This window comes from Lissotriton helveticus, chromosome 5_1, assembly GCF_964261635.1.
Source record: "Lissotriton helveticus chromosome 5_1, aLisHel1.1, whole genome shotgun sequence".
Lineage (NCBI taxonomy): Eukaryota > Metazoa > Chordata > Amphibia > Caudata > Salamandridae > Lissotriton > Lissotriton helveticus.
In genome coordinates, this window is record NC_136065.1 from 347472028 (window position 1) to 347486921 (window position 14894).

At 40.1% G+C, this 14894-nt stretch overlaps 1 protein-coding gene across 2 annotated transcripts in view; it reads left to right on the plus strand.

Moving 5' to 3' along the window:
• The first annotated feature begins 746 nt into the window (after positions 1 to 746).
• The window catches only part of RER1 (retention in endoplasmic reticulum sorting receptor 1), a 114381-nt gene continuing 100233 nt past the window's right edge, over positions 747 to 14894 (plus strand). The window contains exon 1 of one of the 2 annotated variants that reach the window (XM_078642465.1): positions 747 to 881. The gene's annotated coding sequence lies outside the window, so the exon portion shown is untranslated. Of the gene's footprint in view, positions 886 to 14894 lie in introns of both variants that reach the window. The other variant, XM_078642467.1, reaches the window with a different exon arrangement.

Sequence of the window (14894 nt, forward strand, 5' to 3'; positions counted from 1 at the left end):
AGGGCTTTAAGTGGGATGAAAAAACTGGAGTGGTCTCTAAAAGGGGTGTGGCCAATGTAATTAAGGGCGTGGCTTAAAAACACATAAGCTAAAAATCTGTGCTTAGCATAGTGTGCCGCCCAGCTGGTATTTCGCTGTTTCTGTCATTGCATCCGGAAATATGATACAAGTAACATCATACCTACAACAAAGTCAGGACTATTGGCTTTGTCAATGGCTGTTAGTTGCATAAGATAAATAAGCAGCAACTATGGCTAGTATATAATATTGAAAAAGCTTCCAGTTAAAGCCCTGGTGACACCACGACAATGATGCTGCTCATGAGTTTCAAAAAGATAAGGGAGATCCAGAGAGAAAATGACTCTCTTTAAAGGATTTCCCTTACCCTACAACTCACCTGGCATGATCTCATGTATAACTTCTCCACTAGTGAGAAGTGAGCAGTGTGAGCAGGCTCACATCAATGCGCCTGCTGTCACTGCAGTCTGGGGAAAAAAACGGACCACCTGTACCAGGGCACAAAACAAAGCCCGATAGAGACCCGTTTCGAGGCCCCTCTAAAAAACTATCGGTGCTCAGCACCGGAGAGACCCGGCCCACTTAAAGCCCTGATGGCACTTAATAAAATTAGCCGTTTAGTTACAAAGCATGGATGCCGCCACTCTATATGATAGTTCAGCACTCTAGCTCTTTAGAGGCTTAGTCTCTCTTTTCTTTCTAAAATCCCAGTCTTGCCGGGCGAAAAGCCGAGCACCGAGCTATTGATGGTGGGATGTGTTCACCGTTCGATTGTTCCTGTCAGGCTCGCTCTGGACTTGCACAGTGACGTGTAAGACACAAGTCCTCACCAGTTCCGAGTTCGGCGCAAGGGGAGGACGGAGGTAGGTAAGCCGGAAACACCGGCTGCAACCCGGGTTTCTTATTACTCTGTGTGTTTTTCTTATACTTATACCTGCAATTCTTCCTGGCATTTGGAAGCTGAGACCCACCCGCGTCCTCTTCCCGGCCACAGACACCGTGATCGGCCCCAGTCAGGGACTCGGATTGTCGGAAGTGAGTTGTTCACTGCAAGGGGCGTGCTGGGGATTGTAGTTTGCTCGGCACCCAAGCCAATGAGTATCTTACATCTGGAGCTACTTACGGAACTGCGATTCCCAACTGTCCCGGAGGTGAATTCACAAATTGTGAAAGGGTTTCAATATAGACTTTTAAGGGCTTTTTTAACGTGCTCATTTAGGGAGCTCTTGTTTCATTGTCGGCCCTTTCGCCGTGTTGGAGGCGGTTTACTCTAGTTTTTCCAGCATGGGGCGAATATTACAAAAGGTGACCACCTACCCCCAACAGTATCAGTCTCCCATGACCTCCCAACAGAGAATCCCCTTGCAATAATGGCCCATTTGTCAGTAATCCAATTACAAACTTACTTATGGCAGTATTCACGCACAGTTTTTTGATAGACCCCTCTCCAAGTCTATGGCAGCACCAGCTACTCAGTGGTAGTTATTCATCACCACATAACACCTCAGTAACCCCCTCCATCCAGCAACTTCCATTCGTCAGTAGCTTAATACTCGTTTAGCAAAATCCTCTACCATAACAGAAAGGACGCCCTTCTCGGGATCCCGACATCACCAGGTAAGATGTAGGCACCCCCATCAACACCTTAACCGGTGCTTCTCCCCAACAACCTCGTTCTAGGACGCACCCCTTCCCCCGAACTAAAAGACAGGTGCCAGTACGCCAACAACTGTCCAACAGGGGCCTTACCCCAACCCAGGATCTCCCTTTGGCCTTGCCTTTCAGTCGAACGTTGTGCTCACTGTTTAGTTCCCTGTCATTTCCTGATTCCTCTGTGTCACCAGTCAAAGTTCCCCACTGTCTCTTAATGATGACTTTAAACATGCTTTTATATCGTCCTTTACTCTCTTAAATATAGCAATTTTAGAATGCTGCAAGAAAATCTTATTTACTTAATAATAGCAGTGCCAACCTCTGACCCAATCTGAAGTTAACCTTTTCCCACTATGAAATAAAATACACTGCACCTGATGGCAAAGCCGATTAGAGACCAACCTGACCTATACTTGCAATAAGCACACACTGTCTCTGATGATTGTGCAGACCACCCTGTCCTATCCTTGCACTAAACAAGCTCTATCTGGTGATAGCAATGTACATACCATGACCTAATCAAGCCACAAAAAAGCCCCACCTAGTGATGGCAATGCAGACCCCCTGACCTATCCTCCAAAATAAACTGTACCTGATGTCGAAGCAGGTTAGCCTATCCTCTACTCAAAATACATACACTTTGTTCAGTGCTTTAAATGGGGAAAAATAAGTGCAGGTACTCATTAAAATGAGCTAGAGGTGTGCCAAGTGGGCGGGGCTATGGGTGGGGCTAAGGGCAAGACATAATTATGCTTAATGACTTCTATACCAGTTGTCGCATATATCAAAACACAACAGAAATGCATTTATGTAAACAAAATAGGTTAAATCATTACACAAAATGAAAGCCAAGCAGGATATGTTAACATTTCCTTGTTTTGTAATATTGCAAATTCTTAATGTCAAACCATTATTTATTTGTTTGGCACAATGCTATATATTCTCAAGTGTGCACACACACAGAAACAAACAAGCAGACATACACAAAAGCAGTCCACCATGCAAAGGAGCCATGTGAATAGTCAGCAGAGGATGAGCTCAGAACTACAGAAGCGCTTGGCTGTCAGAGACGGCTACCTCTCGGACAGCCTAGTGCTCACCAGCACTATCAACCAATGAGCCTACCAGTAGCTAAGTGCAGATACTAATAGATAAAAACATAAGGAGTGCTGGTACTCAGTACCTGTGACTATCGTCCCATTTAAAGCACTGTCTCTGCCATTTTCACTACTGTCAGGCTCTTCCTATCTCTTGCTGGTTCAGTGTCTTTACATCCACATCTCCGCTCCGTTCTCGATTCACCTCTCATTTCTATCCAGCCTCTAACCTTCTCTCTGTGCTTATGCCCATTGTACTCCCACCTCTCGCTTACTCTCACCACAAGTCTCTTACATTTTGTCACTATTTCTCCCCACTTGCCTCCTTTTCTCCACGATGTACCCATACCCTAAATTTGCCACCTGGCCTATATTTTGTTGTGCTAGGTTTCATTATTTGTGGTGATAGAGCACGCTTACTGTTGGGGCCTGTATTTTTTTTAAATAAAGGCTTTCAAAAAAAAAAACCTTGCTAAATTAGGATTGATAATTTTTTCAGTAAATAAAAGCATATATCATTTAATCACTTCAAAAGTATTTGCAAGCTGTGAAACTTTGTGCCTGAGCGCGCACCGTCGCGGCCCTGCAAATTCTGCAAGGCAACGTTTTAAACTAAATTTCAGACTACAGCTTATTTAATTTCTCTTGACCCGACTGCTTCCCAGCATTAAAAGAGATAATTCGATTGAAATCGCGTGTGGTACATCAATAGTTTAACCAGTTACTTCAAGAAATACAGAAGATTTTTTACTTTACACACATTTATGTTAAAATACCATTTCTAAACACCCATTTCAGAATTGAACAAATGTTTTTTTTTTTCGGGAAAAAATGGCAATCCTAACTTCAGCTGTCACTACACTTTTTTACATCCCCCCCCTTCCCTCTACGTTCATCTCGTTTTTCTCCCAACCAGATCCATTGCCAGTTGTCACAGGAGCTCATTCCTGGGGTGCTGCAGCGTTCCCTACTATTCATTGCTCTTTGGGCAGGGCTGCCTTCTCACCCAGGGATCCCTCCTTGTTATCATGTAAATGCAGCCATTAGTGTTGGAGGCAAAGAATACAGGAGTAAACCCGTTAACCCAGGTGAGACCAGGTACAGTTTATATAAAAACACAATGTCTCAACTGGAAAACATTTAGAGAAGGCAATTAAAAAAAAAAAAAAAAATTATAGCAAAAGTCGCAAGGGAAGGGGAAGAACAAAGGGAGACCACAGCAGGAATGGAGCAAGGAACAATATTATTTTATATATATTATATAAATAGTTATATCAGCACTACAGTACAATTAAATTAAACAGTGACCATACCATACAAATGCATTGAACGTGCAAGTGACAGTGGGCGGCGCAAGGGTGAAATAACAGCGTGAACACCGCAATAGGAAAATAAATAAAACGTGGTCAAATACAAAAATTATACAAGGTCAATCTAGGTAAATTAATTTGACCACAATGCAGACCACCCTGACTAATTGTTTCAATAAGCACTCTGATTCTGGTGACCCTGTGCACCACCCCACCCTGTCTTATCCTATCCTTGCCGTAAACACGTTCTGTCCAGGTATAGCATACACTGCCCCTGAAAGCAGTACCTACCTTAAACAAAGCCCCTGGTAGCATTACAAACATCTACTTGCAAGAAACCCTCTGGAAGCAGTGCAGACCCCCTTCGATTTTAGCTGCAGTAAACACTCGGTGGCCATTGATGGAGGCGAGACCATCCCTGCCAATCCTTTCTATACGCGTAGGATGGCAACAATAATGTGCTCTAACCATGTAGACTACTTTGGCCTATACTCGATCAGCTTTTATAGTAATACAAAGAAACCTGACCCATTCGTGTAATAAATGTCTGTGGTAGCAACGCATATCACAATGGGTTCTACTCAAAGTAAACATGCTCTACCCAGCTATAGCAATGCAGAGAACCTTGTATTTTTATCTGGAAGCACCCAAACACCACAGCTCCTATATATGAATGTGAATACGACCTTAAGCCCTTTACGAGCGAATTTGCCTTTTTTTTTCGCTAGCTAGAAATTCTCAAAGGGTTTCCTGAAGGCGTATATGCGTCTATTAATTAATATGGATTTCTCGGACACAAATGCAGAGAGACGTACTGTAGTAAATGTCACTTAAGGGGTGGGTAGTGGACACTCTAATGCATGGTTTACCATGGATGTTCGGGAACACACAACAACACACATTTGTCTGCATTCCCAAGCTCCTCAATGATCCCTTCAAAACCTAGAAATTGTCTGAGATGTACTCCAGCAAACCTTCCATAAGGGAAATTTGTACTCTTCAGGTGAATAAAGCAACGTCTTGAACTGTCTTTAGGCCCTTCCGGATTGTGCATGTCCATCTCCCCTTCCTGCAGTGGACACTTATTTAGATTTATTGATCTTTTCCCTATAAGATGTGTGGCGTAATCCAGGCTTCATTGTGTCCAATTTCGTTTTCTTTTAAAACAAAGCTATTTAGTTAATCAGCAAGTGTAACATGTGACACCTTTTTGAATTTCTGAATGGATTCATCAGACTGTTGAGAATTGTTCGGGAAGAACTCTGCCTAGATATGTTGTAAAATGTTTGCATGGACAGATTTCTTACTTTGGCAGGTTACGATACGATTCAGTTCATAAAACGTGGGCTACCTACTCGTTTGTGGCAGTTGTAGAGCTGATCAAAGCACTTACTTGAACCGCATCTCAAACTTACTGGTATCAGCACTCGGTGTAAACGCCCTTAATATTCGAAAGACACTCCCACATCCTCGAAATGCAAGCCTGTAGAAAACTAAAGTAGACCCGGTGAGAGGAGAATGAAGAAAGTACCTGGTGGAAGGGGTGTTTTTTGGGAGTGTGAAGCTTTACGTGATTCATATGAACTGGTCATGTGAAGTCAGGGGCCTTTGAACAAGATGGGACTACATTATTTGTGTGTTTAAGATACGTTTTTTATTCAGAGAATGCATTTTCTTGCTAACATTAATAATTTAGGATAATGGTAGGAGATTGGAGGAAAGCCTGTACTACTACTTGTGTAAATAGGGGGAACGCTGCCTATGCTGTAAGGCTTGTCAAAGTTATGGAAAGCCAAATGGCCCAAAGACATGATACCTGCTTACAATAAAACGCCATAATTTGTTATTTCATTCAGCAACACGAGGCAGGAAGGTTATCCCCCTGTGCAATTTGTGTGTGACTCGAGTGCCAGAAACATTTCAATTGGTCTTTACTACTTTCAGTAAAGTTTAATACAACACATAAACTATCTTTGGTTGAACCCAGCTGTTACAGCGTTTTCAAATCTGTGTCCCAGAGAAAAGGAATAATGTAAGGATGTAATGTTAGACACAATATGTACATATTTCAGGTAGCAGGTGGCACTGTGTGGTCACGATTAAGTAGGAAAACATCGCCCTACCCACTTTGCAACAAGAAAGCCCATCCCCAGTGCTGGAATTGGAAAACATTTACTTCGGGATCCCATTAATTGGGGTCAAGGTGTGGTAGAGGAAATGATGTAGAGTCACAAGGGGCGAAGCTGGAAAAGCAGAGAGGCAATCAACGTATACATTTATTTAAAAAGAAATCTGCTGCAAGAACATATGTGACTGTAAATATGTTCTAGGTTACTTAATTGGTCACAAAGAGCCTCCAATTTAGAATAACTTGCCGAGTCAAGTCACCTGTTGCAGAGATCAGCATAAATGAGGGGATTATAATAGCAGTAACTGAGTTCTGGGCCACTGCGTTTGACACTTAGATGATGTTGTTACTTTCAGTTTATAAGTTGCACGCCTTCTTATATAGCACAGGGCCCTATTTCCCAACATCAAGGAGCTACTTGAAAACTGTAAGTTAGGAGTTTAGATCCTTGTTGTTTTATTCCCAATGCGGTGTTATAATAAGATTGCAAAGAAGGGTTCCTGTTGTAAAAAAAAAATCATTATTACTACAGACAACCCAAATCCCTGCATTAACAATCACAGTGTTCGCTTTTAATCCTGCCTTTGTATTCATCCCAACCATTCACTCTTAGCATATAATGGCTACAAGAATACATTATGTGATTCTATACACCTTATAAGCCATAGCCCTCATTCTTCCTCTTAATTGACATTTCCTGTACATTGATTTACACAGGTGTATGATTTACTGTGCTTCTTTGTGTGATGTAAAGCACTCTGGCACTGCTATGAGTAGCGCTAGAAAAGATATAAAATTAAAGATGAAATAAAACATAGTAGGTGCCATTTATTTCAATGTTTGTATAATTGCCTAGACAGATGCATCTTGCATTCTTACAGTGCACGCACATCTCTTGAACAATGTTAAAAAACCTTCTTCCAGTATTTTCTCTTAAGTACATATGAAGTCTTAACAAGCTGTGCAACTTTGAATCTTTCCATTGCATTTGAATCTAAGTGTTATGCTCCCAGCCAGGATGATACTTGAATAAAAGGATGGCTGATAGCCCTTTAAAGTAGGCCTTTGTTTTCGGCCCAGCTGAAAGTGTAAATAGGAAACCCCCCTTGCTGCCTGCACCTTGCAGCTCCAAATGAAATGCAGGCAACCCTCAGGAACTACTGAAATGTGTCCTGGTATCGAAAAATTACACCAGGACAAATTGAGCAGGCTTCCGAGGGTCGGCAGAATCTTAGATCAGGCCAAAATTAGCTGCTGAAACCTGGATCCGGCGTGATCACCCTACTTTCCAGCACTATCCATCCCCACCACAAAACCAATCCAACAACCTACTCTTAAAATTCAAAGACTTACGATTCGAGAGACTGTTGTATGCAATATCATTCCGGACCTTTGACCAATCCTCTCTTGGACTTTTTGTTTTTTTATAACCAAATTGTATAATATAGTTAAAAAATATATAACAAACTCCCTCACAATCTCTATTTCTTTAACTTATGAGAACAACATGAAATATGGGCTACACTTGTAATTTATACAATTTTACACTTTGACAATATGATTTGTTTGTCATCGTTTTATTATTCAAAAATGCGTATAATTTTTTCCCATTCGTTATTTATTAAAAAAACTTAGGAAAATATTATGTATTTTTGAACAATAAAACGATGACAAACAAATCATATTGTCAGTGTCAAATTGTATAAATAGAGGTTGTGAGGGAGTTTGTTATATATTCTTCAGTTGTGTTCCCCTCTTCTCCCTGACGTTAGCTTCCCTTAGAGGGGGTCCCCCCTACTAGTTATAATATAGTTAAAGGTCATCAACTTTGAGACTATATATATATATATATATATATATATATATATATATATATATAAATTCACAATCCTGAGGTGCCAGAAACAGCAAACGGGTACAGACCCCAAGACGAGGAGTTCAAGGTGAATGGTGTGCTTTTATTCCATCGATGGGGACGGCAACAAGACGCGTTTCGTCTGGGAAACCCGGACTTGATCACATGACAAAACCCAGAGATTTATGTGGTTATATACTGGTAATGACGAGACTCCTCCCATAAATCAACTAACATAGAAGAAATATCCTTAAACATCAACTAAGGTCAACCAATATACATTTCAAATACAAATATATGCGTAAAATGCAAAATATCAAACAATCAATTTAAAAAATAGAAATAAATTGTTTTGTAAATAAAGGGCAAGTGCCCAAAGGTCAACCACAGTAAGAACTAAGTCTCATCATTAAGCAATGTAAATTGATTTCATGGGGTCATGGCGATAAACCAGTAAAAAAGAGTAGAAACCACATGAGAAAATTAGTGCAAGAGTTATAGTGCAAAATATATTATCCCAAAATTTGGGGAGAGAGCAATGAATATCCAGGTCGAAACCTGGAACAAGATGTAAACAAATGTGATAAAGTGCATAGTGCAAAAAGGTGTAAAGTGCGGCAGTACAAATATCTATAAGGGGGATAAATAAGGGAGATATGGGGGGGATAAAGTGATCAATAACTAGCAGCAGGAAATCGGGCATACCTAAAAAAGTTTTAACAGTACAGCTAGATTATAAAATATAGTATATGGCCAAATCACAGAGTAATAACAGTATATTCAATCTTAGACCATCCTCAACGTGAATAAAATAGATTAAAACCAAATAAAAAGGTGTAAAATCTATTTAAAAGGATCATGCATATGGTAAGATAAAATATTTACAGAAAGTTATTTAAATCTTCCCCCATGTTGAGGCCATTAGGAATCTTGCTGTTTAGCCTCAAGATGTATTGACTTTCCAACTGTCTTAGACTTTTTTCTCTATCTCCACCTCTTTTGTGTGGAGGGACTGCATCAATAACAAAATACTGTAAATCATTAAGATTGTTATTGTGTACCAACTTGAAATGGCGTGCCACAGGGTAGTTGGGGTCTGAATTTACTATGGCACGAAGATGCTGTAGAATACGGTTGTACACTTGCAGCTTTGTGCTACCAACATATTGCAACTCGCACGTGCATTTCAACACATAGACGGCATGGTCAGTTTTGCAAGTGTACACATTATTAATTTAGATTACAGCATCCATCAAGCCCTCAACAAATTCGGTGGTATTCACACCGAATTTGCATGCCCGGCACGAACTACACTTTCGAAAACCTGTTTTATTTGAGAACCAAATAGGTTTTGTAATGGCCTCAGGACTAGTTCTAACTAGAGCATCCCTCATCGAGGGTGCTCGACGAAAAGTGATGCTGGGCATATCTTCCAACAGTGGGCCTAAGATAATATCAGTTTTCAAGATGGGCCAATTAGACTTAATGATTTGCTTCATCTTTTTTTGTTGATTGTTAAAGGTAGTGATGAGACGAATGGTAGGTTTTTCAGATGTAACAGCAACCTCCTCTGATGTTACTATAGTGGGTTGCTCTGCCGTTACAACTGTTTGATTAGACACAGCCCTTTTGAGAGAGTTGGTGAGGGTATTAACATCATAGCCTCTACGTAAGAATCTATGATAAGATCCATTAAGACAATTCATGAGGTCAATCTCATTATTACATATGCGTCTAATTCTTAAAAACTCCCCATAAGGGATGCTTTTGATAAGATGATGCGGATGGTTACTCTGAGCATGTAAAATAGAATTTCCAGCTGTGGATTTTCTGTACATTCTAGTCATGATCTTATTTTCTCTAATGTAAACCTCCACATCTAGAAAATTAACACTTGTATTGTTGATGTTGGCAGAAAATTCTAGATTTAAAGAATTGTTATTGATGTTTTTGACAAATTCTTCGGCTGATGTTTTGCAACCTTGCCAAATTATAAAAACATCGTCAATAAAGCGCCACATTTTCACAATGCCTGTTTCATCTTCATCCAAACAGTCGCGGATCCCACCCAGGACGTGCCTCTCCCACCAGCCCACGTGTAAACACGCGTAGCTGGGGGAGAAGCACGCACCCATGGCGACACCACGCAACTGCTGGAAGATCTCATTATTGAACAGGAAAAAATTGTTTTTAAGGCACAAATCAATAATACTGATAAGCATTTTGCTATGTTCCAAATATCTGATGTCCCTTTTAGACAAAAAATATTCAATTGCATTTAAACCATCAACATGATTAATAGAGGTGTACAGGGATGTAATGTCCATGACTAGAAATAAATAATTAGGTTTCCACACAACTTCTTTCAATTTCATCAAAAAGTCACCAGTGTCTTTTAGGTAACTAGGTAAGGCCTCCATATAATCATGTAAAAAGAAATCAACATATTTTGAAAGGGGTTCCAACAATCCATTTTGGGCCGAAATAATTGGTCGCCCCGGTATAGGTGTAGTACCTTTATGGATCTTGGGTAACAGATATAGAGTTGGAGTGATAGGGAAATCCTTTTTAAGGAAATCAAATTCTTTCTTACTGATCAATCCTTCCCTCTTCCAAGATGCCAAATTCGAGTGTACAAGTGATTTTACTTTGTTGAGTTCATTGAATGAGGCCTTCCTGTAACATGCAGGGTCACTTAATTGTCTTTCAGCTTCTTTCAAATACAGGGTGCATGGCCAAAGAACGATATTTCCACCTTTGTCAGCTTTGTTGACTATAATATCGCCTTTGGATTTGATTATTCGCATCAGTAGAGAATATTGTTTGTCTCTAAAGCTTCTACATTTTTTATTTTTTGCCACAGTTTTATTTAATTCCTTTAGGTCTTCCACGACCCTATCGCTAAAAATGTCAATGGCATCCCGGGGCATTAACGGGACAAAAGTAGATTTAGGGCAAAACGGACTATTGCCAGCACTGCCACTGCTGATTCCCATAGAGTTTAATGCATCCTGCGTGTTAATAGGGGCATTGTCATCATTAGCAAGAGAATGAGCAATCTTTAAGACCTCCGTGTCAGCAATAGAAAAGTTCCTATGACTCTGAGACTCGTTCAAAATAATTTTGGCTTTTTCACTTTTCTTGTTAGTAGTGTGGAATTTGAGAAGCTTAAGTTTCCTTATAAACTTAAAAGTGTCAATTCTCGCTTGCACATATTTAAATCCATTGTTCGGGCAAAAGGAAAGGCCCAATGAAAGAAGCTGGGTTTCTGCTGTTCAGTTAAATTGATCACAGTATTCTCTTCATTAGAGTTACATTGATGGTAAGTAGCATTCAAAGAAATTCTGTCTTTTTCTTGTGTGTTTTTTTCTTTTATATATTTATCTTTTTCTTTTTCTTTAGTATTTTTTTCTCCTTTTGTATTTATCTCTTTCATTACAAATTTTTCATTATTATCAAGTTTATTACCATCGTTGGTCTCAAATTCAGAAGACAAAGTTATGTCATTACAGGATGGTGTGGTGGGTAGCTTCATAATTCTACTTATGATTTTGTTTGGGCATTCCCCCTTCCTCTTCTCTTTCTCCCGTAGTTGTTGGCGTTTCCTCCTCTCTTTACGGGATTTGTTTCGCCTCTTCAACTTGCTGGCTGTGTCCCTCTCGACCTTAAGGTGTTTCGCCGATCTTCCACCATAAAAACCAATTCCTCAGATGGAGTAAAGCTGCTAACCCCAATTTGCCGTCCACTTGTTATATATATATATATATATTGGAAAGATTCAGTGTCTATGGTCGTTTGTCATCAGTTTTGGAGTTAATGGCCTGCAGCTTGAATTCCCAGTTCAATACCAGCTGAGGTCTAGGCGCTCAACTTGACCAGCTGGCGCTAGCATCTATCTCTGCTCAAGCAAATCTGTGTGAGTCTGCTTTCCACATAACGAGATCTGGAGGCATCAAAGTTCTATATTTCACAGCAGTTTGTCGTTTTGCAAGGACCAACGAAAGGTCTATGAATTTACTATTCAATTTGCCGGCTTTGGATCGTGGCCTTGAGTGTCAAAAACATGATGCTGTCGGAAATATTGTTCTCGAATTTGAACATGTAACCCTACTCTTAATACTCCAGGCACCTTTGAGAGCTCTCGCCAACACTGTCTCCCATCTATTCTCGTTGACCAATATCTCTCTTTCTTGGTCCAATCCAGCATCCCTGAAAAGTATGCAGGCTTTCCATATTTTAAGGAAGCCCCCTCATAGGCTCTGACCACTACCTCCCATTTCCCTCTTTTGAAGATTCGACCTTCCTGTTGAAGATGCTGTACATGATCTCATGTAAATATCTTCGTAGATATGTGCTCATAAATTGTATTGTATCATCTCTGTAGTCAGGCCTTTGCCTGTTTCTCAGTGGAAAACTGTTTTCATTGCTTAATAATGACATGAGAACCAATTAACAGCACTGATGCTGGGTGTCGCCAAGATGGAGGCCAAGGACATCAGGACCACAGAGTTCCGTTGTGCCTGCAGCCTCTGTAACGCATCTTATAACCTTCTGTTACAAATTCATGATAGCCTTGCAGAATAGTGTTTGCAGTGATTCAACAGATTCAGGGAGAAAGGTAGTTAGTTGTTGGTGAGCGGAGGTCTAAGCTACGGACTATAATGCAGATGTACTGGCGGTACCTGGACAACGTGCAGGATGACTGCCATCCATAGTATGATTTCCTGTGGCTGAGCTGAGTGTGTGCTCTAGAACTCCCACAGGCTGTTTGCTCCCACTGGCAATATGGCACGTCCTTGCTGTATGGGCTGTTGAAGGTCCTTGAAGAAAACAGTTGTTTCTAGGCAGGGCAATTCGGAATTCCACTAGAGGTCACCCTATAGAAATGAAGGTATATTTTTGATCATCAGCCATCTGTTCTGCCATCTGGAGAAAAGAGGTACATGTATTTACCATCATGTTGATCCTGAGGGACAAGAACTCTGAAGATAGTGTTCTATGCAATTGGATGTAGTTGCAGAATTTTGGAAATCTTATTCCAAAAGGCATGAATTCTGAATGTTTCCACCTTCAATAAACCTCATTTTTAAGCTCAAAGAACTTCGGTTGGAATTTCATCGTGATCTCCCGTTTGGAGTGCTTTGAGACATTACAGCTAGTAGCTTATTAAAGTCGTGAATAGCCGCACTCTTGTGTTAGCCAAAATACAGAAAATTTGCATTTATTTATTAAATGTATACAGTTTGCAGAGCAAACCCAGTCAGCCGCCTTTAGGCACAGCCCTCTGGGGACAGGAGATAGGAGGAAATTGAACACAAAACCACCAAAGGGATGGAGCAGATAAAAGGGACGGAGAAACCAATTAAAACTTGCATTTAGACGAGGAGCACGTTTTTTGAAGACATTCGTGACTGCTAAAAGGAAGGGATGGAAAGTTTTCCTGTGTTCTGGATTTTTCTAAGTTCATTATGGGTTCTCTCCTACCTTGTTTGATCATGAATATGTCTTTCCTATCTGTTTTTTAAACATTCTTCTGTCATGCTATGGGAGTTGCAAAAAAAAAAAAAGTGGTCAGGAAAGCTTTGTATGGGCTTGTGTGACTAGGAACAAGAGTATTTGTAGAGGTTTTGGTAGTTTCTGCCTCCAACACCCAAAAGCGAGCGCTAGAGCTGTGTGTCAATCCCATTCATGCTTTGGCTTTTATTAATTCTTCATTGATTTTTATGCCATGATTGAACTGTCCGTGGTTACATTTTATTTGTTTTCTCATTTGGTTTTGGTTTGTTGATTGGCCATCAAGTACTCCTTTGGCTAGCCTAGCAGAGGTGATGTCGTCCCCCCCCCCCCCCCCGTCACCCCCCTGTATGTGCTCATTGATATTTTTCTGTCGACGAAGCAGAAAATGTCCATACCACGGCATCTTTCTATCAACAGTGAAGAGTAATTGGAGGAATGTGTCTGTCTTCAGCCTTTGTTCAAGTATCCTTGTGTCCATCAACATATGTTCTTTGAATGTACGCTATTAGACTCCTTTTGGGTCCTGATTCAAAAACATTTATTATTAATTTTTAATACAGCTATAGCTCTCTTTACCTATGATTTTGTTGGGTCCATTGTCTATAGATACCCCTTTACCTTTTGGCAGTATGGGTTTGGAGCTTTTAGATTTGCTCTTATCCATTGCAGTCAAAATTATACTCACAGAATGGAAATCTTTTCATCTCCTTTCTTACCATACCTGGTGGACGTGCGTTTCATGTCTTCGTGGAGCTCATACTTTTGTTAAAAAGAAAAACTATTCGCCTTCAATTTCTAGTAGAGTATGGCGTTCTTTGGATAATTATATGGATTTGTCTTCTCAGGGGTGGGTAGCTCAATATCCTTTTGAATCCGTTTCTTAATTTATTTTTATAGGTGTAACAGATGTCCCCTCCCACCATTCTCATCCTTCCTTCCTTCCTTCCTTCAAGTATCCTTTCCTCTTTCTCTCTTTTTTCTCTTCCCATCTTTCACTTCTTTCCCCTCCCTGATGTACAAACTCACACATGACTTTGCTGGGATATATGTAGATGTTCCATCTGTCCTATCCTCCTGGGGTTTATACTTAATATTTGATGAATTTGTAATACCTGTTATCGGTCATGACATTTATCTGATCATTTTTATAGGATAACTTTGATATATTTTTATCCCAGTCCAGATGTTCTTTGTTATGTAGTCCTTTTTAATTCTTCATTATTATATATTTGCTTTTGAGTTTTGCTACCGTATTACAAATGTATTTCTTTTAAACTATAGCACTAAAAATATTTGAACTAAAGAAGTATCCTTGT